Raw genomic sequence first — 13,348 nt, 5'->3', positions numbered from 1 at the left:
TGAAGAGGCACGCAGTTTGGTCGTGTTGGTACTTTACTATGGTTGGGCAGGGGGATGTGTCGGAGTCCTGGCTTTCTCTCTCCTGTTGGTAGAGGGATGATGAGGGTCTAGGTGGGGGGAGGGGTGTGGGGGTTAGGACTAGGCCCCTTCTGAAGGGTGGAGGTGGGAAGGCATTGTGGGGGGAGGGGCCTTTGCTGATATGGGTCTTTGCTTTGGCCTTGAGGTGGGAGTTGCCTCGCTCGCAAGTATGCTGGTGAACGGAAGAAATGTGGGGGTGGGGTCTGTGATGGGTAGCCGGGGGGGCGTGCAGTGAGATTGGTTGGGTGGGGATCTGGGGGTAGAGGGGGGGAGGATGCTTGTTGTTATGTTCGAGTACAGAGACGATGACTGAGTCAGCGTACCAAAGAACTCCTAGTTCTAGAGTAGTCAAATTTATGATTGTGTAACAGACTGTGGTTGGAAACTAATACTAACCAACTGGAACAATCACAAACACAACTAACCACGACAAATTCTCCAACAGACTCCTCCTAGGTTACAGTGTCACACGGTATGACTTGTCAGCCACCTAGTGGTCAGAGGTCAAACATATTTACATGTACAATTGCTTACGCATATCACTACACTAGTGATGCAGGTGCTGCAGACAGTTTAGTGGACAAAGGCAGGCCAGATAGGAATGGGAAAATGGGGGCCTGGATAGCTTTGTGATGAATTGAGATGGCGGATTCAAATGGCTGGGCGGGGGGGGGGGGGGGGGGGGGCGGGGGGGGGGGGGGTGTCAGAAGCCCCCGGTGAGGATAGTGACTCGGAACCTGTGGGGGGGGGGGGTGGGGGGGGGGTGGGGGGGGGGGGGTCAGAAGCCCCCGGTGAGGATAGTGACTCGGAATCTGTGCGGGGGGGGGTCAGAAGCCCCCGGTGAGGATAGTGACTCGGAATCTGTGGGGGTTGAAAGGGCTGGTGAAGTGAGGCGCATTTGGAGGCCGGGATTCTCTGAACGATCGCTGGGTCGGAGAATTGCCAGGGGGGGGTAGCGAGAATCGCACCACGCTGCTCTGACGCTGGCCTGCCAATTCACCGGCGGCGATTCTCGGGCGCCCGCAGGATCGTAGTTGCACCGGTCGGGGGCCGTTGAAAGCGCCCCCCCCCCCCCCCCCCCCACGGCGATTCTCCACGCCTCGACGGGCCAAGTGCCCGCCGAGTTCGGCCAAGTCCCGCCGGTGTCAGTTACGTATGGTCCTACACGGCGGGACCTCGGAGTTCTGGCTGCGGGGGCTGTCCTGGTTTGGGGGGGGGGGGGGAATCGTACTCCGGGGGGGGCCTCCACAGTAGCCTGACCCGCGATCGGGGCCTACCGATCAGCGGGCGGGCTATTTCCATGGGGGTCAATGTTCCTCCGTGCCGGGCCTCTGTAGGGTTCCGCCATATTGCCCGGGGGGCCAGCGCGGAGAAGGCAACCCATGCGCATGCGCGAACTCGCGGCGGTCATGGCGTGCCGGCTTTCGAGCGTCGGATCAGCGGACACCACTCCGGCGCCGTACTAGCCCCTTAGGAGGGGTGAATACCTGAGCCTGGAGGCCCGTTGGCGCCGGAGTGGCTTGTGCCGCGTTTGACGCCGGCGTCAGAACTTGGCCGTGGGATCGGAGAATCCCGGTCGAAGTGTTTGAAGGCGGAGGTAGTATTTCTTCAGGAGACGCTTGCAGGTAAAAGATCAGGTTAGGTTGAGAAAGGGGTGGGTGGGAGACACATTTAATTCGGGATTCGATTCCAAGTCACAAGGGGTTGCAATTCTATTTAGTAAGCCCGTGATATTTGTGATGGCTGGCGAGGTCCGTAACCCAGTGGGTCGGTTTGTGATGGTCAGGGGGGTTTTGGACGGGGTGTCGGTAGTGCTCGTAAACGTTAATGCGCCCAATTGGGATGCTGTGGAGTTTTTAAGCGGATGGCGGCAATCATCCTGGATCTAGACCTGCATAAATTAATAATGGGGGATGATTTCATCTGGGTGTTCGATCCTTGGTTGGTCCAGTCGAGCCTAAGAACACTGGTTAGATTGTGAATGGCAAAGGAACTGGAGGTGTTTATGGACCAGATGGGTGGGGTGGATCTGTGGAGGTTTAGGCATCCGTGAGGAAGGGGGTTTTCCTACTTCTCCCATGTGCATCGAGTGTACTCCCATATAGATATTTCGTGGTGGGAAATTTGATTCACCCGGGGATATTGGGTTGGAATATGGGTTAATTGTGAATTTGGACCGTGTGTTGTATTTTACGGATGTGAGGCTTGGTGTGGGCCTGGCACAGGGACTCTCGTGGAAGATGGACTCGGCGCTACTGGCGGACGAAGAGTTTTGTGGAAAGATTACTTTGGTAATTAGGGAGAATATAGAGTTCAACCAGAATGGGGAGCTCACTCTCCACATTTTGGGAGATATTGAATGCGGTAGTATGGAGGGGGAAGTGATTTCATACAAGGTCCATAGAGATAGGGTGGAGGGGCCGGAGAGGCAGCGATTGGTGGGTGCAATTTTGGAGGTTGACCGTTGGTATTTTATGGCTCCGAGCAGGGAATTCTTAGCAGAGCGGAAGAAGCAGCAAGGGGAAATTGATTTGCTGAAGGTAGGGAAGGCGGTGAGCCAGCTTCAGCGAGCGAGGGGGGGGTCTTGAATGAGTATGGGGAGAAGGAAAGCCATCTCTTGAGATGACAAGCAGCCAAGCGGGAGATAGTACAAGTGAGGGATGAGGGGGGGGTCAGCTGGTGACGACGCCGGAGGGAATTATTAAAGCATTTGAGACTTTTTATAGGGTGCTGTACAGGTCTGATCCTCGGGGGGGCGGGTTCTGGACAGGCCGGTGTTCAAGGAGGTTGAGAGGGAGAAGCGGCAGGGATTGGAAGCAGCACTGGGGTACGAGGGTATGAGGCAGTGGTGCCCATTATCCCCACCTGTTTAAGCTGGCTACCGAACCTTTGGCTATTGCACGCCGAGTATCTGCAACGTGATTGGGTATTGTAAGGGGAGGTAGGGAACACAGTCTCACTGTATGCAGATGACTTGTTGCTGTATATTTCCAATCCGGTTGAATTTCTGGATAGGATAATGGGCATATTGGAGAGGTTTGCCACTTTTTCGGGCTACAAACTGAATATGGCCAAAAATTAAGTGTTTCTGGTGAATGTCCTGGGGAGAGGGGGAGATTTGAGTGCCCTACCATTGAAGTTGGCCAGGAGCAGTTTCAGGTATTTGGTTATTCAGGTGGCCCATGAAATGAAATGAAATGAAAATCGCTTATTGTCACAAGTAGGCTTCAAATGAAGTTACTGTGAAAAGCCCCTAGTCGCCACATTCCGGCGCCTGTTCAGGGAGGTTGGTACGGGAATTGAACCGTGCTGCTGACCTGCCTTGGTCTGCTTTCAAAGCCAGCGATTTAGCCCTGTGCTAAACAGCCCCTGCTAGTCCACGATGCATAATTAGAATCTGGCGGGCTTGGTGGAGGAGGGGGTAAAAGGGGATCTGAAGAGGAGGGATACCCCTCCCCATTATCATTAGCAGGGAGAATGCCAAAGGCGTTCATTTTTAAGGTAGATCGGTTCAACCCAGCATTCGTAAGGGCTGGCAAGGGGCCGCAGGGCTGGCGCTCCTGAATTTGTTGTATTATTACTGGGCGGCGAACATGGAGACGTTCCGGCAGTGGTGGGGAGGGGGGGGTGGGGGGGTGGGCGGGGAGAGAGCGGAGTGGGTGCAGGTAGAGAAGGCGTCGTGTGGGGGTAAGTTTGAGGGCTCTGGCTGTAGCCCCCCCCCCCCTCCCGTTTTCCCCGGGAAGATATACGGCGAATCCTGTGGTGGCTTCATCCATAAAAGTCTGGAACCAGCTATGGCGGCATTTTGGTGTGGAGGGTATGTTGGATAGTGGGAATCACTGGTTCGCCCTGGCAGGGATGGATGCGACATATAGACTATGGTATAGGATGGAAGGTTTTTGTGCGGCAGAAGGTGCCCTCGTTCTCTCGGTTGCCAGAGCACACTCTGTTGGACAGGTTGTGATCGCCAGATGAATTGGGGGATGGAAAGATCGCGGACATGGCTAGTGGGCACAGCGAAAGTGCCCATTGAGGAGGTTAAGCGGAAGCGGGAGGAGGAGCTGGGCATGGTGTTGGGTGGGGGATTTGGAGTGAGATTATGCACCAGGTGAATGCAACCTCATCCTGTGTCAGGATGAGCTTGGTACAGTTCCAAGTGGTGCATAGGGCTCACATGACACAGGCTTTTTCCAAATGTAGAGGATAAGTGCCTGAGATGTGGAGAGGGGCTGGCAAATCATGTCCACGTGTTTTGGTCATGTCTAAGATTGGTGGGGTTTTAGGGTCTGATATTTGAAGCATTAAAAAAAATTGTGGGGTTGGAGATGTCGCCGGGCCATCTGGTGGCGATCTTTGGGGTGTCGGAGCTGCTGGAGCTGCAGGAGGGCAAAGGGGCTGATGTGGTCACTCTGATTGCCCGACGGCGAATTCTACTGGAGTGGAGGTCGGTAGAGCCACAGAGGATGTCGGCGTAGCTGGGGGATGTCGCAGAATTCCTTAAATTGGAAAATATTAAGTTCTCCCTTATGGGTTCGGAGGGGATGTCCTGGGTGAGATGGAGGTTGTTCTTGTCCCTGTTTGAGGACTTATTTGTTGCCAGTGGGGGGGGTGGCTGCCGCCCCTTGCCAATCCAGGAGTTTCTGCCATCTCCCCAAGATAGAACATCCCTTCCTTCCTAGCTGCCTGCAGCCTTAAATCCATCCATCCCAACCACTTCCTTCCCTGACCTTCCCAAACTATCCCTGCCCAAGATCCCAGAATTACCTGTTGATCCATGGGCCTTCTTCCTCCTGGTGGAACAGACTGCCACCACACTGACTTCGTTTCTGGGGAGGAGGGTGGAGAATACATGGATGCATAGAGGCGCTGGGGGGTTGTCTGGGCTGTCTGAGGGGCATAGATGGGAGGGGTATAACAGACCCACTTAGTGGCATGGGTGATCTGAGGGGGCATGGGTTGGAATGGGGTGTGCGGGGGCAGGTGTGGGGTGAGATTTAGGGGTCCTTAAATAACGTTGGGAGTTGCGTTGGAGTACTGAGACGGGCCTTCTAACTGGCCTGCCCCAGTACCCACGCTCCTCGTGCACTCCAGCATGACTTGCAAAATACACTGCAAACCCGGTCCCTGTGCGAAAGGATTAAAATGGTTTGTGAAGTCACACATGGGAGATGTGTGCAGTTTGTGAGCCACGAAAGTGCGCAGGTTGGGTTTTCGCAGTTCCAGAAGGGGACCCGGCCCAGATCGCCTGTTAATAAATCAGTTGAGGAGCAGGTGGGGACATTTTGTTTTCTTAACTAAAAGTATAAATTTCAGGGGCGAAATTCTCCGGTATTGGCGCGATGTCCGCCGACTGGCGCCCAAAACGGCGCAAATCAGTCGGGCATCGCGCCGCCCCAAAGGTGCGGAATGCTCCGCATCTTGGGGGGCCGAGCCCCAACCTTAAGGGGCTAGGCCCGCGCCGGACCAATTTCCGCCCCGCCAGCTGGCGGAAAAGGTCTTTGGTGCCCCGCCAGCTGGCGCGGAAATGACATCTCCGGGCGGCGCATGCACGGGAGCGTTAGCGGCTGCTGACGGCATTCCCGCGCATGCGCAGTGGAGGGAGTCTCTTCCGCCTCCGCCATGGTGGAGACCGTGGCGAAGGCGGAAGGAAAAGAGTGCCCCCACGGCACAGGCCCGCCCGCGGATCGGTGGGCCCCGATCGTGGGCCAGGCCACCGTGGGGGCACCCCCCGGGGCCAGATCGCCCCACGCCCCCCCCCCCCCCAGGACCCCGGAGCCCGCCCGCGCCGCCTTGTCCCGCCGGTAAGGTAGGTGGTTTAATCTACGCCGGCGGGACAGGCATTTTAGCGGCGGGACTTCGGCCCATCCGGGCCGGAGAATCGCGGGGGTGGGGCACACCAACCGGCGCGGCGCGATTCCCGCCCCCGCTGAATATCCGGTGCCGGAGAATTCGGCAACCGGCGGGGCGGGATTCACGCCAGCCCCCGGCGATTCTCCGACCCGGTGGGGGTCGGAGAATCTCGCCCCAGATTTTTTCATTTCAGTCGCGCATTGCACTTCAGATCATTACACTTGCTATTGAAAGCCTTGTTTTCATCAATTTTGAATGTTTCCGTCAATTTTGAATGTATAGGCAGCAGTTTTCACACTGCTTGAGATCTGTAGTCCAGTAACGGTCAACTTACTTTTGTTGGATAGAGTCCCATAATCTAGCACTGCAGTAAAAACACATCTAACGTATCATACAGTTTCTATTGAAACTGACAGGACTGATCTTCTTTGTGTTTTAAACCCTGTCAATAAAATAATTTTAGGAGCAAGTGACTGTTTTCTTTGGTTCCCCACTTGGGACTGGGGTTCGCTCATGTTTCACGGTTCCCCTGAGAGACTGTGAACCATGTCTTCTGACTGAACGGATTCGACTTTATTAAAGTCGTGGAAGGTTTTTTTTAAAAATTAAAAAATTTGCAGTACCCAATTATTTTTTCCAATTAAGGGACAATTTAAAATGGTCAATCCACCTACCCTGAACATCTTTGAGTTGTGGGGGTGAGACCCACGCAGGCACAGGGAGAACGTGCAAACTCCACACCGACAGTGACCCGGGGCAGGGATCGAACCTGGGTCCTCGGCGCCGTGAGGCGGCAGTGCTAACCACTGAGCCACTGTGCCACCCACTGTGGAATGGGTTGAAACAGCCCGCAATGGAGCTGCAAGGGTGCATGCGTTTGGGCTACCCAATCGGGGATCCTACCTGCTATTTTTGAAGGGCCCTCATACTGTTCCTGCGATACCAACGACCCGGGCCACCAGCTGGGGGCACTATTTTGAAAGTGTGCCCACACTGAGTTTGCCCCCTCGGGCCATTAAAATTCTGGCCAAGACTCTGAAGTATCTGTACAAACTTAATTTAGTGTGACATGACCAGAAAATGTTACTTATATAGCACTTTTAACGAATAAAATTCACAGCAGCGCTATAAAGCAGAAATAGACACCAAGTCACTTAAGGCCACCAAGTTAGAGCAGATGGCAAAAAGCTTGGTGGCAGAATTAAGTTTGAAGCAGCATCTTAAGAAAGAGAGGTAGAGAGCTGAAGAGGTTGAGGGATGGAATACCAGAGCTCTGGCTTAGTCAGCGGAGGGCATGCATGGCCACCAATGGTCGAACAATTTAAATTGAGGACGCACATGACAAAATAATTAAATGAGCGTAGATATCTCGGAGGTTTGTGGTGCTGGAGGAGTTTGCAAAGATAATCAGGTGAGAGGCCATGGTGGGATTTGAAAACAAGAATGAGCATTTTAAAATCACGATGTTCTTTGACGAGGAGCCTAATGTAGATCAGCGAGTAGAGAGGTGATAGGTGATCAGAACGTTCACAAATGACAGCAGTTTTAGATGTTCTCGATTTTACTCGGAGTGCGTTGGAATTGTAAAGTCTAGAGGCAACAAAGGCATGAATGAGTGTATTAAAATAATAGAGTGGAGTATAACTGCACTGGGAAATAGGCCACATATCTTCTCTAGAACACTATCAGTCAAATTTTATTGAATGCATGGTAATATAACTTCTATTAAATCATTTTTGCAATCAATCGTGCATACAGATAGTAAAAATGTCATTTCTTAATTCTTTTGGTTGCACCCTTGGAGTTCCAAATTGACTTTCGCAGCCACATTTATCAATCACTGGTGCTATTAGCTTGGATACTTTCTAAAGCAGAGTGCATCATCCTATGAAATTATTTCAGTGCAGCTTTTGTTTCAAACAAAGAATGGCTGTTGCTTAACAATTACGAAAACACTGGAAAAACATTTCATCCATAATACTGCACATACTGAAATGATAAAACTGCTTTGGTGAGGTGCTCTGCTTGAATAAAAAGTTTTTGAACAAATGAACAGGACAAAGAATGCTTCAGAGTTGTCAAGAGTGAGGAATAATTTGAAGCTAGATGCTTTCTCTTGTTTTGAGGGAAAATTGGAGGACAGGTTTCCCTGTGAAAGAATAACACCCTTGGTAATTCAGCCCTTCGAGCCTGCTCCGTCATTCATTATGATCATGGCTGATCATCAGGTTCAATACCCTGATCCCACCTTCCCCCCATTAGCCCTTTAGCCCCAAGAGCTAGGTCCAATTCCTTCTTGAAATTGCACAATGTTTTCACCTCACGTTTTCTGTGGTAGCGAATTCCAGATATTCACCACTCTCTGGGTGAAGAAATTTCTCATCTCAGTCCTAAAAGGTTTACCCCTTATTCTCAAACTATGACCCCTAGTTCTGGACTCCCCCACCATCGGGAACATTCTTTCTGAGTCTACCCTGTCTAATCCTGCTAGAATTTTATAAGTTTCTCGGAGGTCCCCTCTCACTCTTCTAAACTCCAATGAATATGATCCTAACCAATTTAGTCTCTCCTCATATGACATTCCTGCCATCACAGGAATCAGCTTGGTAAACCTCCGCTGCACTCCCTGCATAGCAAGAACATCCTTCCTCAGATAAGGACACTAAAACCTCACACATTCTAGATTTAGATTTATTGTCAAGTGTACTGAGGTACAGTGGAAAGTATTGTTCTGCATACAGTCCAGTCGGATTGTACCATATATGAAAAACATAGGACACATAATAGATACACAATGTAAATACATAGACATAGGCATCGGGTGAAGAATACGGAGTGTAGTGCCACACAGTAGAGAGATGCGTGGCCTCACCAATGCCCTATACAATTGCAGCAAAACATCCCGATTCCTATACTCAAATCCTCTCGCTATGAAAGCCAACATACCCTTTGCCTTCATTACTGCCTGCTGTACCTGCGTGCTTACTTTCAATGACTGATGCACGAGGGCACCAATGTCTCGCCGAGCATCCACCTCTCTCAATTTACACCCATTCAAATAATAATCTGCCTTCCTACTTTTGCTACCGAAGTGGATAACTTCACAAAGGTGGTCTGGTGATGGAGTAAGCACCTTTTTAAAAACAGAAGGGAAAAATAATGCTTTAATTCATTTGACGGCATCTAACCCATTATGGCTAGATGAAAGTTACATGCTGGTCCAGTGATGAAGCCATACAGACCAAGACTAGCGTCAATACCTAACATAATCTTGGTCAAACTGACGAAGGAGTTGTAGAGTGCAAGCACAGGGTATTGCTTTTCACTAACCAAAAGCAAAATCTTTTCTGTATCATCATTATAATACCATTGACCATTGAATTGTAAGTCCACAATGCAAGGGGATTTATTAATTAGTTTCCATACATCTGTCCTCAATATACAATGGATACAAAGGTGGAAATAATTCAACCTAGATATTGTCAATCCTGATTTGTAGCTTATTTGATGGGGGGACTGACTTGATCCTCACCCAGTTTTCTCACAGAAGACATGGCCATGTCTTGAGTGACATCTAAGATAGTTCACGAACCATAAATAGATCATCCATGATCTTATTGAATGGTGGAGCAGGCTCAAGGGGCCGAATGGCTTATTTCCACTTCTATTTCTTTCTTTGTATTTGAGAAAGCCCGACTGTGAATGCCTGCATAAAATAACATTTGAATAGGTTCTTATTAAGGCCACAATAAAGCCAGAACAATTTAGAATTCTGTTTTAAATAATAGTCAATACCCTATTGATATACTGAAGTGTCTGGCATGATGAACCGTTGAAGGTTTTGTGCACATGAGGCATTGCTGGGGTTGATGTAGATTGTGATAAAAAGAAAGCTACAACTTGTCAAATTCTGAAGTTAAAAGTAGAAAAAGGTTGAAAATAAACAGTGTACATGCCCTTCCCTCTCCCCACAGCAGTGCAGAGCTTAACACACCAGGTGTAAATTGGGAATCTGGACACAGAGGTCAACAGGTCCCACAAGATTTTCTACGACAGAACCTTGAATTTAAAAAGTTTACCATTTGAAGTACATGGTGAGCATTTTCTTTCTGTAAGAATGCATAATTATGTATCTTACATTTTACACCTGCCAAAGAGATTATTACAGCAAAACAGCTAATGTTTTACCAGCAAAAATTAGAAGTACCATAAGCAGTTAATTGCAATTATTTTACATCAGAGAGAACAAATGCCATTATCCACACCTTCCTGAAGTAGATGCAGTCATCAAGTTGTAGGTTCCTCCACAAACTCCTCTGGGATAGATATGAGAGTGCCCTATTCTTAAGTTGTATGACTTTGGCGAGATAGTGATCCGATTGATATATGGCTTCCTGCCAGGTAGTTTCTACTAGTCGTTTAGTCTGACTGAGAGAGCATTAATCTTTACACTTGTTTGTTGATTTAAATGGTATTTAACTCATATTTTCAGGCATAAACTAAAATTCCATATCCTTGGAGCTAACACATTAACAGGAAGTGTGAAACGCCGCTGAAAGCAAGTGTGATTGTGCAATCAATGGACTTTGTCTCTTGATTTATTGGTCTTTTGGAGGTCTGGGTGCAGTTTTCTACCTGGAATCCTCACCTGACTCGATGATAACGATGCAGTAAACCTTTAAAGTGACATTACCACCAGAAATGTATGTTTTGGAGGTCAGGGTCATTGCAAAGGTTACAGGGCTGGGATGTCCAGGAGCCACAGACAGTCTGTGGACCTTAGAATTTGACAGCTGGGACCCGATCCTGAAATTCCTGTCCCCATTCCCAGTGCCCCTAATTTTCACCAGCATGGGATAAGGATGTGGGTTGCGAGCTGGCACTCATGAACTACCCTGCTCCATTGCCGGGCTAGATATCTGTCAGCCCTCCACAGTTTTCATGGACTCGGGTTTCGGATCAGTGCTATCATGGCCCCTCAGAGGTGTCATGAGCCATATACTGGATGAGAGAATCTTTTGAGAGGTCAGTTCAAAAGGTCCTACAGAATCCCCTCACCCCCACACACAACCCCCAGCCAAACTATGTCACTCCACCCATCCCCATGGTCCTCAAATCCGTCATGCCAACCTATATAATTTCCAAGTTCATTCACCAGTATATGCTCTGCATAGCACCACTGAACCCAAAAATAACAACAGAATGTTGTGAACAACAATATTCTCTCTTCCAACCTCTTCCATCAGGCAGAAGATGAAAGTCTGAGAACCCGTACTAATAAATTCAGAAACAGCTTCTTTCCCGCTGTTACCAGACTCCTGAATGGCCCTCTTATGGACTGAACTGATCTCTTCACGCATCTCTCTACTGTGTAGCATTACACTCCATATTCTTCACCCGATGCCTATGTCTATGTATTTACAGTGTGTATCTATTATATGTCCTATGTTTTTCATGTATGGTACGATCTGACTAGACTGTATGTAGAACAATACTTTCCACTGTACCTCAGTACACTTGACAATAAATCTAAATCTAGAATGTGTGAAAAAAGCTTTTTAAAAAGCCATTCATTCGTAAAAATTGTTTTTACTCCAGCCCTATAAAAGTATTAATCATCCAGACCTTTTGAAGTATCAATAGCTGAAATTACAAATGCCCTTTATCTCATGAAAATAAATATTGTGCAACTGACAGAATATATCACAGAGAAAGAGCTGTCAATCAAGCAATGTTTTCTCTGGCATACAGTTGGTTTCAACAGGCTAATGGATGTCTGAGCTCTCAGCCAATCCTCATTATGCATACTTGCCTGAGAGTCCAGTTATGCATACTTTATTTAAACGGCTGTGCCATAAGGAGAACGTTGTTTGATTGACAGATCTTTCCTGTGCTCTATTCTGATGGTCATGGGCTCTCAGACATCCATTAGAGTTTTGAAACAGGTGACCCCGAGGGAAATAATTCCTTGATTGTCATCTCTGGGTCTCTACTTTCTTCTGTCATTTTCACAATGTTTGTTTGAAAAAGATAAAGTGAGCTTATGTGCTTGCAGTTTCTGCTATTGGTATTTTGAAGGGTCTGGATGATCCACACTTTTATTGGCCTGCAGTAAATGGAGTTTTATTTAAGCAGGTATAAAGTTATGATTGAATGGCTGATTTATATATTCTATTGTGCCATTGCTAGGATTGGGGGCCTTAGGAGAAAAGTGTATGGGTGCGGAGCATAGCTTGGCATAGGGTTATGAAGGGCAATGGTGGTGAGTGGATGGGCTTGAGGCATCATCGATGGGGCATGGGAGTATGTGGGGGATGAGGTGGTGTGAAGCATGAGGCCTAGAGGGCCTTCGGTTTTTCAGTCTGACAGGGACAAAGTCCCACAGCATTGAGGTGTGCCTTTCAAATAGACTATCTTGGCACCTGATCGCCCCTGTGGCTGTCACCAAATGTTTTTGCTTGTTGGCTTGTCTGACTGCAGCCCACACCAGCCACCTGCCAGAATTTGCTGGCACTTTCTTCCAAGGCAGGTGGACTGAGTGGGGAATTTTCCCGATTCTTGCTACCTGTCGTGACAATGAAAATCTAGGCTGCTATTTTTCCGATAGGGCTCAGTGTTTCTGAACAGAACGTAGACTTAGTGAATGGACATTGAAGTGCCGTAGATTGATATAGAAGGTGTGAGGGGCCATGTGGATGGGTGGAAGGACATTGGTTGGGACTGTGGCATTGATTTATTTGACTTAACCAAAGATCTCGACTCACTTTGCTCTGCTGGTGGATTCTGTAATACTGGCAAACCTCCGGTTTCTTTCTGACTTTCACTTTGGACTGTCGGGAGAATTTGGACTACAGAAGGTTTCTCATGCTCTCCTTTTTCAGATTTCCTCTTTCAAGAAAGTGATCTACGTGGCACCGATGGAGTCTCTCTCCAATCTTCACTTGAAATGTGAAAGCACCTAGTCTCTTTACAGCAACTGCAATCACATCCTTCTCTTGATCACCTCTGTGGTTTTTCGTCTGACCTTATGACTCACACTGAACACTCTTAAGTTTCATGCCTGGTCGATCATGACCCAGCTTCACCCTGTCTTGCTTTACTCTTACTTTGCTATTGATGTCAAGCTCAAGCAAACTAAACCATTTCTTAGGAGCATATTGAAACACTAACTCGTAAGGTGAGCAACCTGTTGTGGACTGTGGGGTTATTCTGGAAGGGAACAGAAAGTTTACGAGCCTATGTCAAAGAGAAGCGTGTAAATTACTGTCAAGTTGGTCACCTAGCACATACTTTTGCAAAGGCATCTTCACATTCTGTACACTTCTTTCTGGGGCACCATTCGATGCTGAGAGATATGACGGCATCAGAGCGTGTTTGACCCGACTCCTACTCAGAGATATTTCAAACAATGCTAACATAA

At 48.6% G+C, this 13,348-nt stretch overlaps 1 long non-coding RNA gene across 1 annotated transcript in view; it reads left to right on the top strand.

The window, feature by feature from the left end:
* Positions 1 to 13,348, top strand: part of LOC140428521 (uncharacterized) — a 126,279-nt gene that overhangs the window by 93,644 nt on the left and 19,287 nt on the right. The gene's annotated exons all lie outside the window — the stretch shown is intronic.

The sequence above is a fragment of the Scyliorhinus torazame genome, chromosome 8, assembly GCF_047496885.1.
Source record: "Scyliorhinus torazame isolate Kashiwa2021f chromosome 8, sScyTor2.1, whole genome shotgun sequence".
Lineage (NCBI taxonomy): Eukaryota > Metazoa > Chordata > Chondrichthyes > Carcharhiniformes > Scyliorhinidae > Scyliorhinus > Scyliorhinus torazame.
Note: the sequence above shows the minus strand (reverse complement) of the source record. Positions and strands in the feature narration are given on the sequence as shown.